Below are 17,182 nucleotides of genomic sequence, written 5' to 3'. Positions count from 1 at the left end.
ATTAGTACATTTTAAAAGGACTTCTGTGATAAGGTTAAAATAAAAATACTGCTATTTTCAAAGGCAGCACAATCAATAAACTGCAATAAAGCTAAAACGTGGATCCTGTTTACATCCTTCATTGTTTCTGAAGGAACAGTTACTGGGGTTGGACGCCCCCCTTCCCAAGTCCTCCAGTGGAAACTGCAGAAGTAGGCGGCCCTGGCCAGCCCTCAGGCAATATTGCAGCGCCCCCAGTTGCTGGAGGTTTAAGGAATCTCCGCTGCGTACACTTGTTAAGTCTTCGTGCTGTTGTGCAAGTTAAGGTAATGGGTTTCCACGCGATTTAATCCGGGAAGAGACCAAGTAACTAACCTCCACGTTCTCAACTGAAGTAACTATCTAAATGTTTTTGCTTGCTAGAGAGGTCCCAGGCTCCGAGTGTTTAGGATTGTAAACACCCAAGCCCACCCACTTCAGTTGGCTTTCTATTCCCGGGGGGAGTGTCTTTAGAGGCACCTGCCCCACGTTAAGTTCTTGTGCTTTCGGAAAGAGGATGACCGGCTGCGTCCCGCGGGGAGAGAATGCGGGGGGGGGGGGGAGATTTTACAATTTGGTCTGAGAATTGTGTGAGTGGTACTAAGACGTCAATTAACTCCACATTTCCCTAGTGTGGCTCGCAGCCTGGCCGCCGCGGAGGCTACGACGAACCAGGCGCAGCCGGGCCTCTGGGGAGAGCCTGCAGCTCCGGAGGGCGGTGGGCGCCCCAGGAGCGGCGAGGGGCGCTCGGGCGCCACGCGCTGCTAGCTCAGTGGGCGGCTCGGGTTCCCTTGAAGGACCCTTGGGGCAGCGGGTGAGGGCTCGGGGAAGCGGGGTCCGAGCCGGCCGGGGACGCCGTCGGCGGAACTCGCGCAGCCGCACTCGGCGCTCCGACTCCGGGCTCCTCCTCCCGGCTCCGTAGTAAGCATGGCGGCGGCAGCGTTCGTGGTCCCTCGGGTGAAACAGAAAGCGGGAGCTACGCGGAGAGGGAGCGAAGAGCGGGGCTGAAGCGGCGCCGTCACTGTCGGGAAACCACCCCAATAGTCAGTGCGCCGGTGGCCGCGGCGGCCCGGAGAGCCGGCTCTGCCGCTGAGGTAGAGCGAGAACGATCAGGAACCCGAAGAAGAGGTGCCAGGGTAGCCGCCTTCCTCCGCCCCAGAGCGGCGTGACTCTGAGGTGAGAGCGCGGGCGCTCCCTTCGGGAAAGGTGGGGAAGACCTACCCGTTCCTGTCCGTCCCGCCCCTTAGCAGGCACCACGGAAACCGTTAGGCTGGGGCTGAGGAGCTGGGGTACCGAACGGGGCTCGGGCCCGTCGAGGGCCCGGCCCATCCTGCGCTGTGAGCCGAGGGGAGTGGGGCCGGGGACGGGACCCGACCACTGGCTGGGCACCTGCGGGGCCGGAGGGTCTCGGCCAGGAGATTGCGGGGGCGCGGCGCCGCCACCAGCCTGAGGGGGCGGCGCGGGGGTGCGGGCGGCCCTCCTTCCGCCCCCCTGGCCCGCGGCCGGAGGCGAGCAGCGCCGCTCCGGGAGGCGCGGGGGTAGGGAGGGATCAGAGCTCCGGAGAGGATCGTCGAGTGGCCTCTGCGCCTTCGGCTTTGGCCGCCGGGCAGCCGCTGAACTTGAAACGCTTTTCTGAAGAGAATTTCCCCCGCTCACGTTGGGGTTAAAACCTCGAAAACCCGCCCTGTGTGTTTGAGCCTGTTGGGCTGGTGGCTGTACCTGCCCGTCCCTCCACCCGGCGGAGTTAACCACCTGTTCAGTCAGGAGGGAGACTGGAGGCTGCAGTCCTCGCCCTGTTTAACAGCTTGAATCTTTGAACTTTTGACACGGCTGTGGAGGGACGTCATGCGTTAGGTAAAGAAAAATGAACAAATAATTTAGTCATAAAATCGCGGGTATAGCGGCGGCTGTTTTAATTAATGTAGTCGTTAATCGTTCTTTTATTGAACTGTTAGCGTTAAAAGCCTTGGGATTTTTTTTGTTGGGGGGGGGGAATGTATAATGGTGCTGGGATGCTAAGAATCATGAATTAGAGATTTTCTTTTGTAAAATTTTATTTAAGTTCCTTTGGACACCTTTGTGTGTGAGCATATATTAACTAAGCAGACAGACACGATTTGTTTTGTTTTTACGTTGTCATCCTCATGTATGTGTTGACTGTGGACTTTTAAAACTGTATAATTATTTTGCTTAACTGTGACGTGTGTTTTTAGTTCTTGAAACCAAAGTTGGTGTGTGCTTTTCTGTATTATAAGAATGAAATAGCAGAAGTTGAGCTGTTACTGTAATATTTTATCACTATGTTGTTACCAGCACCAGTGCTAAACATATGCCACTCAGGAGTTGGAGCCATATGTTAGGCAGAAACTAATTGAGTTTTGTGGCTACGATCTTGTATTTGGATGAATATTTAGTTTTTATGTATTCGCTAAATCCGTAATTTTTGCCATCGTGTGTGTTTTGTTTAAATCACCTAAAAATGTTCAAGAGAAATGAGTCCCCTGCCTTTTTGATATTTTCTTGGTTGAATTGTTTTTTCTCAGCTGATGAGATAAAGTGCCTGCTGAGACAGACTTCACACAAAACAGTGATAAAAAGGATTTTTCATAGAGCTTTTATAACATAGAACCTAAAATTTTGCTTTCAGCTTTTTAGCACACTGATAATTCTTGCCAGTACTAATAATACCAGTTACTGGGAAGAAGGGAGGATGATAGGAACACAGTCTTGTTAAAATTTTTATAAATAATTTTATGTTTAAAATCTTTAGCACTATCACAGTAAATTTTACTATATGGTCTTCTTTCCCTGCATAGATCATCTTTAAGTTTTCTTGTGTAGGTTAACTGAAAATATTTTTATCCCTGGGTGACTGCCTTTAGCCACCTGTATGCTTCTAAATTAACTCCTTCTTTTTTCCTTTTTGTCTGACTCCTCAGAATCATTTAATGTTCAGGAAAAATAAACTTCTGGTTAACATTGGCTTCAACCAAACAATTACGAGGGTAATTTGCTTCTCCCAAATTGATTTGAAAAAACTGATTCTAGGATTACCTTTTGATGTCATCTGTGTCATCACTTCCCTTTATATGAGTAATTGAGAGCTGATTTATTTTATCATGCATTTAATAATTGTTTCAATTGTGAAATTTCTACAGTATAATATTAAGCATATTTTATTACTAATTAAGAAAAAATTTCTCCCTCTTATCGACCAGTCAGGCATAGATCAGGACTCAGAAAATACCGTATAAACCCAGGGGAAAAAAAGGGATGCATGATTTAATATTCTCATTGTCTTTTGTAGCTTTACTTAAAGAGCATTTAATTTATAATGTGTTTATTTTTAGTTTACACTCATGGGTAATATTTATACTTGTTTTAAAATGTATATTTTTTTATGTTTGTGCTCCCAAGGCCTGTGCACCTTATAGTTTACCTATATTTTTAAAATGCAATTTGATGAAGTAACCTAAAAAGTCTTCTAAAAAATATTTTTGGTGCTTTTTTTTTAATGAAAATGAGTGTCGGTGGTGTCTTTGAGAGTGATGTATGGATGTGTACGTGATTTCCAATTTTATTAGCCAGAGAATCAAAAGATAAATGATTGGTTTTTTTATTCCTAGCAATTTCTAGCAGACTTCAAATAAATTCACAGTATTGTAAATCCAAAGAATTAGAATACTGTGCATGTCTAGTCTATTGAATCTTTTAGTGCTTCAGTTTATGACATTGCAAAAAAAGAAAAGAAAAATGGCCCCTATGGATATCAATGTCAAGAGCTTCTTGTTAAAAAGAAATGAATGGCCAATAGTGTTGGAAGGCAGATTTTGTTTTTTTACATGTATTATGAGCTTTTATAATTAATACTTTGGTCTTATTTCAGAGTATTTTAGAGGATGATAAGCTATTATTAAAATGGGGATGCACAGACAAAAGCAATGGGATGTGTTTTCTTCTTTCAAGTAGTTTACAAACTAGTTAGGGATACTAGCTAACACACAGGAAATCATTAGGAAAAAATAAGATGGTATTATTAAATTGTTTGGCAGCGACTGTAATTTAAAGGAAAATGAGGCCACTAGAACCATCCTGGAAGGCATTTGAAGGAAGTCAGACTTGAAGCTTAGGAAGGATTTACAGAGCAAAAAGAGACATACCAGAAAAGATTGACAGACAGCTGGAAGTAGTAGCAAGGAGACCATTCTGAGAGTATCCAAGGACAAATATCAGGAAGAAGAGAGAAAGGTTAGGTAAAGAGTTTGGCTAAGCCTTAGGGCATTGTCAAGAGAGGAATAGGCAGGGCTAGATAATCCAATTTGGCTTTATCATTATGAACCCATTACTAAAAGAACTATACATCTACTTTGACATATTCATAGCTTAAGCTTTATGTATAAGATAGTTTATATTGTCTTACATGTGTTGCTGATACCTTAGATAAGGGGTGGCAGACTTTGCCTGTATTGTGCCAGAAGTAAATATTCTAGGCCTTGTAGGCCGCTTAGCGTCTCTGTTGAATATTCTTTTTTTTCTTTCTTTATTTTACAATATAAAAAACATTCTCAGCTAAAGGGCCAGACAAAAACGAGCCACCTTTGGGCAGGATTTAGCCAGTGGGCCTAGCTTCCCAACTATTGGCTAATAATTGGCTAGGTAATTGTCCACATAGCACATAATAATGAGATGTCTTATATCAGTTGTCTACATCATTGCTTGGTGTGTTTTGTTATGGCTATCATTTATATTTTTCCCTGTGTTATAGTAAAAATAAAGAAAATATGCAGAAAGAACTACTATGGTAATTGTTATTTTTATGGCCACACGTGCAGCAATAGCCCAGACTAAGTCTCAGAACTAGGAAGTGAAAGAAAAGCTTTTGAACCAGGCCTTAGAGTAGTGAAAATCACTACACTGAGGCTTAATTTAGAATTTGTATATGGTTAAAGTATATTAGCTGCCTGTTCTAGTTTTACATATTTTAAACTATAGTTGGCATTTTAGAAACCTTGACTAGGGTGCTGGTGGCCTATAAATTACAACAGGGGAGCAGCCAGTAGGAAACCTTGTTTTTAAAAGTAGTCTAGGATGAGTTAGTGAAGATATGAAACATCCTTCAAGCACTCCAAGAAGAATCACTGTTCATAGAATAGTCTAATAATTAGTATTTACATTGATGAGCTTGAGTCATCAAGAAAAGGTTGTATTGTGTACAGATTAATGCAGAGAAGATCTAGAAATCTCTTAAAATATTTCACGTTAAGATTGTTTAAAGATAAGTTATGGTGAATTAAAGGGTAACTATGAGTTATTTGAAAATTTATTTACATAAAATATCTCATTGATGTTTCTAAATTTATAGATGTATATTTCTAAGGCAATTCTGTTTCCTTTAGCGCATGAATAGTGGTGCCTCAGGTTATGGTTGCATGAATAAATTGCCTAGGGTTACTCCATATTTTGTGCCATCAAGAAAGCAAGAATATAGCATAAGATAATTATTTCATTCAGCAGGCATTAATAAGTATATTCTATATATTAGGGACAGTATTAGGTACTGGAAAAAGAAAAGATATAGAGGATAGGGAGTTGCCTGGATAAAATCAGTGGGGTTTTTTTTTGTTTTTTTTTCCCCCTTTTAAAAGCATTAAAATCAAACAAACCCCCAAAACTTGTTCACTTTGTATTTTTATTTATACGCTCATTTTCAATACTTTATAAATCTATATAGTATATTAAGTTTTAAGGCAGTATAAAACTTTTGAACTAAATCTCAGCCTTCATAAATTGCTACCTAATAAAAGTTTGGTTTTTAAATTTTGCTTTAAGGAGAAATTAACGGTTCACTTTCCCACCTCCCTTTTGTCAGCTTCATTATTCCTGCTATTTCCATGTCCTAGAAGATAGATAAAAGAATCTTGGCTCTTCATTCCAACTTCACCTTTATTAGCCATAATGATCTCAGGTTGGTTTTTTCAGTCTTAGTTTCCAAATCCTTAAAATGGAGAATAACATCTGTCCTGTTTTCTCCACAAATATTGTGAGCACCCAAAGAGACGTTGAAAAATGTGAAAATGTTTAAGTACCATATCATATAAGTGCTTAGTACTGCTATTTTGGAAACAGTGCCACCTTTTTGTAGTAAGACGAGAAATCATGAGTTCAAGTTTTTCCTCCAAAGGTCTGTAAATATGCTTCCAATAAACGTTTGGTTTACTCAAACATTTTAACTGCTTTCTTGGCATAGAGAATGCATATAAAAGCTTTCTTTCCCTTCCATTCTTATTAATCTTTCAGTGCAGTGCACATGCAATGCCTCTGTTTCTTTTTGCAAGGGAATATTGATCAATTCCAAGCAATTTTAGCTATTCTTTCCAAATTGGGGTTAAAAAGATGCAAAAATGAATTCCTTAAGGTTTTCTTTTCTCAAGTAGAAGACTTACTGTATCAATAGTAATAAGATCCATTTGTTGAACTCTGGCTGGATTTCAGGCCCTGTACTTTTAGGCTCTGGTTATTTCTTAAATCCTATACAGACCTGCCAGATAAGTGTGGTACTCTCATTTTACAGATGAAGCTATTCTGATTGACTTCTGTATTTCTCTTTGTCCCTCACTTCTTGAGATCTGTCGCGCTAGTTGTTAGAAATACAAAGTAAGTATAATGTGTACTTTGAAATAAATGTTGGTGTAAAAGTTATCTAAATTTGATAAATTGTGTTAATCAACATTTATCAGAAATATCTGAAAAGTACTGTTTTCTGTTTTCCTTCTTCAGAGTGCACATTTTAAGGTATATTTGAACAAGATAATTTTAAAAGTTTAAGTGATTTCTTCATTATCTAGTACCTCAGTGAGGGGGAAACAATCTTCCTACTTCTTAACTAATATTTAAGTACATTTTAAAGCACAGTTAAATCTTTTCTTTAAAAACTAATTATGTGCTTTCTTTTGTAGAAATAGATGTCATATATAGTAGCTACTTTTGTTGAGATCTATCTTAAAGAAGTAGTCATTTAATCTACTTCAAAATCAGTTTTTGTAAACATTTGCTGAAGTAAAAAGAAATGAGAATTTATAATTTGTGATTTCATTATGTTTACATTTTTCTAGATTTTTTGGTTTGCTTAAGACAGCCATTCTCAATTATATTTTTGTTCTAAAGACTTGATTTTTTCCATGTAATATTTTCATTTGCAATATATACTTTTTTGTTACATTTTAGTTAATAGTTTATGAAGTACCTTTTTGTTTCTTCCATAAGTGTTAAGACCAGCTATTTCCAATACTTCAGATTAGTAGGTAAATCATTATTCCTTAAATACCATAGTATGCTAGCAATTTTTTAAAAATCTATTACTTGAACCTTGCTAAAACTGGCATAATCTGTGTGATAAAGTAGCCTTTGGATAAAATGTAGAGGCAACTAATTGTCCCTCTAATTCATCTTGCAGGCTGCTTCCAGGGTAATATTTCAAAGACATGAATTTATTCAAATCATCGCTCAATTTTAGAAATGAAAATCACACCACAATTTCTGCAGTATCGATTATGCCTTCTATCTCTATTTTAGAATCTGTACTCTGTTGATACCCTGTGACTATGTCTGTTTCCCACCACTTTCCAACTTTGTAGTATAAAGAGCATATGTTTTACATTAGGCATATATATAATAGGTTTGTTTGTTGGCGTTTATTGGCTATATATAAACATGAGCATGTTACTTTACCTCTCTATGAGTCTTGGCTGTTAGAAAGATTAAAAGAGAGAGCCCATTTAACATGGCAAGTAAAATGCTTGCCATAGAATATTTATATCTAGCACTTTGACAGACATGTCTAATTATTGTCTCCCAGGTATCCTATTCTTGTTTTTGCTAATTTATTTAGAATATTTATATCTAGAACTTTGACAGACATGTCTAATTATTGTCACCCAGGTAGCCTATTCTTGTTTTCGCTAATTTATTTATTCATCTGTCATTTGTCAAAGACTTTAAATGTCCTAAATATTTAGAATATGAATGTCAGAAAAATGAATGTCATACTCCCTTTCCTCTAGTAAATCACACACTAGAATAAGAGATAAAGATATGTAAACAAATATATATTTCAAAATAAAAGTAGATAAAATACATTTTTCTCTTGTTTCTTTTTACTTGCATGAATCATTCCTGTCAGTTAGTATTAAATTGTCATGTTTCCATAATAACACAATATCATGGTTGTGTACTCAATAGTGCAGCATTTATATTTCTTTACTTGTCTTTCTCAGCTATTAGATTCTGAATTTCTTGAGTTTGAACAGTTCCGCTTGGGTTGGCAATGGTTTTTTAAATGAGCAGATAATATATATTTTAGGTTTTGTGGCCATGTGGATTCTGTTGCAACTACTTAACTGCTGTAGGAGTATAAAAACTGTCATAGATAAATTCTAAACATTGGGTATGACTCTATTCTAATAAAACTATGTAAAAATAGACAGGAGGCCAGATTTGGCCTACAGGCCTTAGTTTGCCGACTCTGACTATGCTGCATACCCCATGCCTGACAAATAAAGGGCACTCAGTAAATAATAATGTATATTAAACTTTTTATGTTCTGGGTGCTGTTCTAAATAACTTTAGAGGTATCAGTTTACTTAAGCCTTAGAACAACCCTCTGAGGTAGATATATTGTCAACTATTTTAAAAATGAGGAAACTGAAGCACAGAGAAGTTAAATAACATACCTAAGATCCTACAACTAGTTAGTGAAAGATTTGAGATTTGAACGCAGGCATTCTGACTCCAGAGTCTGAGTTTTCAATCATTAAGTCATACCAGTTTTGATATGTTGAATCCCAGCAGTGTAATATTGATTCGGTATTAGAAAACATCAATAAATTTAAAAGGGAAACTATATGATTATCTCTTTGGTGCTAAAGAAAAATTATTTTCTAAAATTCAGTTGTTCCTGATAACCATTTATCAACAAGAAATAAACCTGAAAAGGATCTCTATCAGAAACCTATATTAAATGTCATAGTGAAATATTAAAAGTACTTCCACTAAAAGATAGGAACATAACATTGGTCCAAAAGTCTTGGCCAATGCATTAACAAGAAAAAATGACCTCTAAATAATGGGACTGGGAATGAGGTGGGATATATCACTGTTACTATTTGCAGTTGATATGATTGTCTACTTAGAAAATAAAAGACAAGCAACAAAATTATTTGATTCAAAAAGATTTCAGTAAAGCAACTGACTGTGAGATAAACTAAGAAGACTCATTGCCTTTTTCATACACCAGCAATAACCAACTGTGAAAAACAAAAAGTAGAAGCCTAAATTATAAGATACTTAAGAAATTTTAAAAATATGGAACAGCTGTATGAATAAAATTATAAGATCTAAATAGATGGAGGAATACTATATTCCTGAATGTGTCAACTTGATACTATAAAATTGGCAGTTCTCACCAAATTAATAAAGTCAGTGTAATCCTAGTTAGAAATCCAACAGGATTTTAAAGATGGAATTTGACAAGTTGAATTTTTAAATTTTAAGAAAGAAAAATACGCAAGAATGGCCAAGTAAATTTCAAAAAGAAGCATGACAAAGGGGAACCTACCCATCAGAGATCAAAATATACTGTAAAATTACAATTATTAAAATAATAAGAATTTGGAGTAAGAATGGTATGTTGATCAAAGGAACAGAATAGAGAATTCATGAGGTACTCCATGGATACAGAAGAATTTCTTATATGATAAACGAGTAATGGAAGATCTAGTCTGTTAATGGTGGAGTACAATTGACTATCCAATTGAGGTAAAGATAATTAGGTACCCACCTTGTGGCATTCTCAAATGGACTAAATATAAGTAAACAAAATGGCAAAAAGAAGTGAATTTAAAAAAATTGGGGGGTATAAAAAGCCTTTTCAGGTGAGACATCAAACTTAGATGCTATTTAAAAAGGCAAGTGGTAGATTGAGGTAAATTATTTGACGTGTAATAGAGAAAGTTAATTTTCAAATTATACAAGGTGTGCCTACAAATCACTGTGAAGAAGACAACCTGGTAGAAAATGAGAAGAATGTAGGTAGGAAATTCATAGAAGTAGAAATATAGCCAATAAAGTTTTGAAGAGATACTCAGCTACACCAGTAATGTGAGAAATTCCAATTAAAACATCAGTGAGACATGATTTTTAAAAAATCTTTAGTAATAAATTTTTTTTTTTATTTTTTTTTTTGACAAAATTTGGAAAATTTTTATGTTAAGTGTCAAAAATGTGAAGTATGTACTCATAAACTATTGGACTGTGTATAAATAGCTTCATCTTTTTAGGAGGAAATTTTGCTGTTTTAAAAGTGCATACTTCTAAACCAGAAGTTCCATTTCTGTAATACAGAAACACTATCATAGGTACATAGAAAATGTTACATGTTTATGCTTTGCAGAAGAAGAAGTGTATGACAAAAATGGAAGCAATCTCAGTGTTCATTATTAGAATAGTGGAATTATGGTATGACCTTACAGTGGAATATTAGGTAGTCATGATAAAGAACACATAGATACAGATGTACTTCTTTAGGAATATCTTAAGATAGTTTACGTGAAAAAACAAGACATTGACCAGTACATGTGATTTCCTTTATATAACCACTGCCAGAAAACCTCAGGCACAGGTAAGTGCAGATAAGAAGTCTAAAAGGGTACGTTCCATAGTGAGTAGCTATAGAAATGGGAGCTGGGAGGAGGAAGAGTTAAAAATAATGTCTATGTATGTTTTTAAATACTGTATAAAACATACTTTTGTGATGTGACAAAAATAATAAAACATAAGAGGGTTTGGATTTTGTGGTTATGATTAATCCTTGTTAGACCTATACCTGCGTGGACTGCCTTGATTTATGTCTGTCTTCCCTGTGTAATTTTTAGTAGCACCTCCTTTCACTCTCAAAAGCTTCCCAATTTGTGTCTGACTCATTGGTACTTTCTAAAACAGCAAATTCAGTTTAGTATTGTGTCTGAAGCTGTGTTACAGTGTTTAATGAGTGATAATTAGTAGACTAGTGATTCTCAATCTTTATGTACGTGCAAAGGTTGTCTATCAACCAAGACAATTTTAGTGTACTTTATTTTCTGGATTTTAAATATAAAAGTAATTTTCTTTTTCAAATACAAAATGCAGTCTCATATACCTGGATACTTTTATCCCCCCTTTTAATATTAGAACCTAATATTTTAAGAAAGTTGGGGGTAAATTTCAGGAGACATGTCATCAGCTTAAGCTGAAGACAGACTAAAGAGGAGGAAGATTTTTTAAAAATAACACGAGGGAATATGAGCATATTTAGGCAGTAAATTTTAACTTAGACATAGTTATAGATTTATAAACAAAGAATTTGGTTACCTCAGAAATGAGAACATTGAAATACTGGGTTCTATAGACAAATCTTTTTTCTCCTGATAAATACAGAAATGTTTCTTGATTTTCTTATATCTTGTGATAAAATTATCTTATTTGGAAGGAATTAATGAAGAAAACATGTTAAACTTGGTGAATTTATAGTAAGGCAGTAGCTTTTACAGAGGAACTCAAATCCATCTGTTGTGAACCTGGATACTAAGGTGATAAATAGTAAAGAACATTTAAACAGTTATGACTGTATTTGATATGTTGGAGAAGATTGAACATGTTTAGAGGTATCTTTTAGATTAAAATTGCAGTCAAAGACAAGACAACACTGGATTAATGACATGTTAGATATTGCTGAAGAATAGATTAGTGGACATGAAGACATAGTGATAGAAGCTATCCAAATGAAACAGAAAAGAGAATTGTTTAAAAAAGTGAACTGAAAAAATATTTGAAGAAATAATGGCCAAATTTTTCCAAATTTGGTAGAAACTATAAACCAAGAAACACAATAAGCATAAGAAAGGTGAATAGAAATGGCACCAAGGAACGTTATAAATTGCTTAAAACAAGTGATAAAGAGAAAAAAGTTTTAAAAGCAGCCAAAGAAAAACAGAACAAAGGTAAAGGTAACAGTAGATTTCTCATCAGAAAGAATGTAAACTAGAAGATAATGGAGCAGTATCTTTAAAACATTAAAAGAAAAAACTGTCAATCTAGGATTCTTTACCCAGCAGAAGTATCTTTGAAAAACAAAGGCAAAATAAAGACTTCAAATGTACAAAAGTCTGTTAATACTTTAGTAACAGACATGTTAAATGGAGTCCTTCGAGCAGAAGGAAAATTAAACCATATGAATACCTGGACCTACAGAAAGGAATGAGGAGCGCTGGAAATGGTAAATACATGGGTAAATATATAAGATTTTTAAAAAAATTTTTAAATATCTTTAAAAGACAATTGACTGTTTAATATACATATAATAATGACTGTAGGGTTTATAACATCTAAAAGTAAAATATATGATGATAATGCCACAAGGAAGTGGGGAAATTGCAGGTACATTGTTGTAAGTTCTTATACCTGAAGTAGTATAAGTTAAACTTATGCTACTTGTATGGTGATAAGTTAGACTGAAAAGTTAGTCTGTGATAAGTTAAAGATGCATGTTAGAAACCCTAAAGCAGCCACTAAAGTAACAAAACAATTATAATCTTTAAGCCAACAAGGGAAATAAAATGATATTAAAGAAATAATCAAAACATATAAAGGGGAAAAAGGCATGAAGAGCACATGGGACAAATAGAAAACAAATTGCAGGATGGTAGAGTTAAATCCAACCATATCAATAATCACATTACATTTAAATGATCTCAACACTAAATTAAAAGGCAGAGATCATTGGATTAGATTTTTTTTTAAAAAGTAAAGACCCAAGTGTATGTATCATATCTACAAGAAACCTACTTTAAATATAAAGACACATATGTTAAAAGGTTGGAAAAGATAGACTATGCTAACACTATCCAAAAGAAAGCTGGAGTGACTATATTAGATCAGAAGTTAGATTTCAGAGCAGACTGATACCAGGGGTAAAAAGGTCATTTCTTAATAATAACGATTAATTCTTCAAGGGGACAATCCTAAATTTTTGTGCATCTAATAAAACAGCTTCAAATTACATGATAGAACTGTACAGAGAAATACACTAATATGCAATTTTAGCAGAGATTCCAATACCCCTCTCTCAATAATTGCTAGAACAAGTAGAATGTAAAACCTAAAACTATAAAATTTTATGAAGGAAACAGGAGACAATTTTTGTGACCTTGGATTAGGCGAAGATCTCTTAGATACAACACCAAAAATATCCATACAAAAACAAATTGATAAGTTAGACATCATAATTTAAATTGTTCTTCAAAAGACATTGGTAAGAGAATGTAAAGACAAGCCACAGAGTGGGAGAAAATCTTTGTAAACCACTTAACTTGATAAATATATCCGGAATATGTAAAGCACTATCAAAACAGTAATATGAAAACAGAACAGTCCACTAACAAAATGGGCCAAAGTATTGAACAGATACTTAACCAAAAATCTGTAGGGTGGCAGATAAGCACATGAAAACACATTGAACATCATTAGTTATGAAAATGCAAAGGCTGGGATTACAAATACTAGGAAAGTTGGGGGGTCTGATGGGTAGGGTCTTTTCTTGATTGTAGTAATGGTTTCATAGATATATTCATGTGTCAAAATTTTATCAAGTTGTACACTTTAAAATGGGTTATTTGATTTATATTAATTATACCTCATTAAAGCTATTTTTAAAATCTAGAGTAGTTGCCATGTACATGCTTGATACGTGTTTGTTTAATACATTTAACTTATTACTCTTCCATTTCCCAAGAACATTTGAAAGTTTCTTTTTTCTTTTTCTTTTTTTTTTTTTTAACCTATAGGAAATAGCAGTTTCAGTCTGAGAGGAAATTTGGTTTGGCTCAATTTATTTGGCTGAAATATCCAAAGGTAATTTCAAAGGCCTCATTAAACTTGATTACTTTATAAACACTTTCTTCTCTTTAAGGAAACTATTTTTATCTTTTTCTAGTTAAAGAACAATAGTGTATTCACATCTGGGATGGGGCCTTCAAGAATGAAGTATCCCTTACATTGATAACAGCTTGACATCTTCATTATCACTTAATACTTATGTACAAATTAGTTTTAGATTTGTATGGTCCTAGCAGCATCAGCTTAACCTGGGAACTTACTAGAAAAGTGAGTTATTGGGCCTCACACCTATTGAATCAGAAACTCTACATGTGGAACCCAATAATCTGTGTTTTAATTAGCCCTATAGTGATTCTGATACATGCCAAAGTTTGAAAAACACGGTCTTAGAGCAGCAGTGGGACTTTAAATACTTAGATACTGGTGGTGGTGGAATTTGTTTCAAGAAATCTCACATGATGGCATACTTAAGATTTGTGTAGTTTCTCATATGTGAATTTTGCCTACAAAAAAGAACTAAACAAATAATTGAATAGTAGTTAATGAAACATGGGCTAAAGTGTTTAGGGGTGAAATATGCTGATGCCTGCAACTTATTTTAAAAAAAAGATGGATAGAGGAATGCATATGATAAAGAAAATGTTAATCTTAGAATCTAGATAGCAAGTGTATGGCATTCACTGTTTAATAATTATTTCAGTTTTCCTGTAGGTTTGAAACTTTTTGTGATAAAATAAAATCCTCACATGACTCCTTTTTCAGTTTATGTGCAAGAGAATGAAATATGTCCAGATGTGCTCTTTGACAAAATAATGGTGGGTGGTAATGAAATTTTAGTATCTTAACAATAATTATAGATACAGAAGACTATGTTTTAATACATTGATACTGCATTTATTTATCTTACTAATTGGCTACTTGAGATTTTTCTAGTCAAATTAAAATTAGATGTTAAAATGTGATCTCACTAATGTTCTCTAAATTACCTCCATTGATGGACTCGATATATCAAGATGAAAAGGTTCGTCAGTTATACCTATATGATCTAGTTATTGTCACCTGTAGAGACAGACACAAATTATTTGTTTCTAAAAAATATTTTATAGAAGTCAGAACAATCAAATGGAAGCTATTTAGGTTAAAAGAGATTTTAAAAGACATGAAAACCAATAGTGTGTGCATTTGGTGTGAGTCCTGATTCAAACAAATTTTAATAAAAATTAATGAGAATTTGAAATTTGAACACTGCATATTTGATTTAAGGAATTATTTTTATGTTTGGTAATGGTTTTGGATTATGTTTTTTAAAAGGGTTTTGGATTATGTTTTTTAAAAGGGGTCCATATCTTTCAGAAATACATGTTGAAATATTTGCAGATGAAATTGTATAATGTACTTGAAAATAACACAAGATGGGAAGATGTAGGAGGTGGTATAGATGAAATTTGGCCATGAGTTGAAGTGGTTGAAACTGGGTGATGAGAACCTGGATGTTCATTATACTATTATGGTTATTTTGGAGTATGTTTGAAATTTTCCACAAATAACATTAAAGATACATTAGAGGTTAAATTGAACTTTTGCAGCATGATCTTACTACATATTTCTCTGGGAGAATAATTTCCAAGTATTTCTGACTTATAAATGCAGGGTAGGAAGGCAACCTATTTCTAAGTTAAGAATTGCCTCTATTTTTTTTTTTTTTTATAGTACTCTTAGTTGGAGTCTTTTTTGGTACCAGACCTTGTACCAGTGTTCCTTTTATACTTCCAGTGACCAAAGAAATGAAAAATGAGGAGAGAAAGACCAAGAAGAATCCTGAGTTAATCATAAGTCTTTTGAATGATCAAGAGTTGTGTTATTTTTTTCCTATTGATACTAGTCATTTAAAATTATTGATAGCACTATCCTTACTATCCCTTTCCTGTCTTACTCTCTGTACAAGTATAAATTTCTTTTATAAACTCAAAAAAAGCACAACTGTTCTTTTACATCTTAATGAAAGTTCACATTAAGATGTGGAAATTTAGGTGAATCAAAATGATGCATTTAATTGTGTATATTTTTAACAGTCATTTTTCTGGAATATAGTTAATATCCAACAAGGTAATTGTAAGAATTAATTAGTCTTAGGGAAAAATAAAACAATTTAATGTGGTTTTATTAAATATAAAATATTAAAGTTTCTGATAAGAAATGATAAGATGATTTTGCAGACTGATTCTTGTAACTTTCATCTCAGGAAATTCCACTACAGGTGATTTAAAGTACCTTTTTAAAAACCTAGTCAAGTTTAGAAGTTAGAAAATCCAAAACTTAAAAAATGAAATCGAGGTTTAAATTGGAAAAAATACATTTTAGGATAACAGTTTGTAAGATGAATTAGTCATTTGGATAAGGTCCAAATTCAAGCAAAATTTATTGAAGTATTTCTGAAAAGGTATTTCAATGGTTGATAAGCCAAATGTGACTCTGTAGTTGCCTAGGGCTCTGTAAGACCACTTTTAAATCAAAATTTTTATGAAAGTGGCATAGTCATATCCACATTACAAAAACAACGGGGAAATAGAGAAAAATATTATGGTAATTCCACCATCTTAATATAATCCCTACTGTGATTTTAATGTTTTTACCTAATTTTTTTTATATGTATATTTTCAAGTACTCCTGAATTCTAGTTTTAAATGTGATACTAAAATTCTTTGGAGTGTATAATAGTCCTGTGATTTCAGATATGGCCTTTGGAATCATACTTTTTAGTTTCTTTGATTTAGACAAATCAAAAGACCAGAAAAATACATTGGATTTCTCAATCAAAATGTACATATTTTTCCTATGGGTCCCTCAATTATGCTATGGCTGTAATCCAAGTAAGATACTGCTTTGTATTTTCCCACATACTTTTTAAACAAGTAGAGCCAAAATTTGAAACCTCAGGCCAAGCTCACTGTCATGAGCTAGCTACCTTAGGTTCTAGGTGTAGGCTATTATAACAACAGCATCCTTAGACTAAAAATCAGGTAGAAGGGATGGGTATGAATGAGGAGGTTCAGGAAGGAAAACTGTGGCAGAATATTTGAGTAAGGAAAGTAGTGCAGATTCAGAATTATTGCAGTGACTGAGAGAGAAACAGTACTGTTTTCTAAACCTAATAGAATTATGGACTGAATATGTACTCCCCAAATTCATATGTTGAAACCCTAATCCCCAATGTGATGGTGTTTAGAGGTGGAGCCTT

At 34.7% G+C, this 17,182-nt stretch overlaps 1 protein-coding gene across 6 annotated transcripts in view; it reads left to right on the top strand.

Moving 5' to 3' along the window:
- The first annotated feature begins 286 nt into the window (after positions 1 to 286).
- FNDC3A (fibronectin type III domain containing 3A) overlaps positions 287 to 17,182 on the top strand; it is a 158,031-nt gene continuing 141,135 nt past the window's right edge. Inside the window, exons 1-2 of one of the 6 annotated variants that reach the window (XM_019748011.2) lie at positions 655 to 1,194; positions 13,893 to 13,959. The gene's annotated coding sequence lies outside the window, so the exon portion shown is untranslated. Of the gene's footprint in view, positions 306 to 523; positions 1,195 to 1,438; positions 1,873 to 13,892; positions 13,960 to 17,182 lie in introns of those variants that run through there. The other 5 variants (XM_074329942.1, XM_019748010.2, XM_074329941.1 and 2 more) reach the window with 5 other exon arrangements.

The sequence above is a fragment of the Rhinolophus sinicus genome, linkage group LG04 (genome assembly GCF_036562045.2).
Source record: "Rhinolophus sinicus isolate RSC01 linkage group LG04, ASM3656204v1, whole genome shotgun sequence".
Taxonomy (NCBI): domain Eukaryota; kingdom Metazoa; phylum Chordata; class Mammalia; order Chiroptera; family Rhinolophidae; genus Rhinolophus; species Rhinolophus sinicus.
Note: the sequence above shows the minus strand (reverse complement) of the source record. Positions and strands in the feature narration are given on the sequence as shown.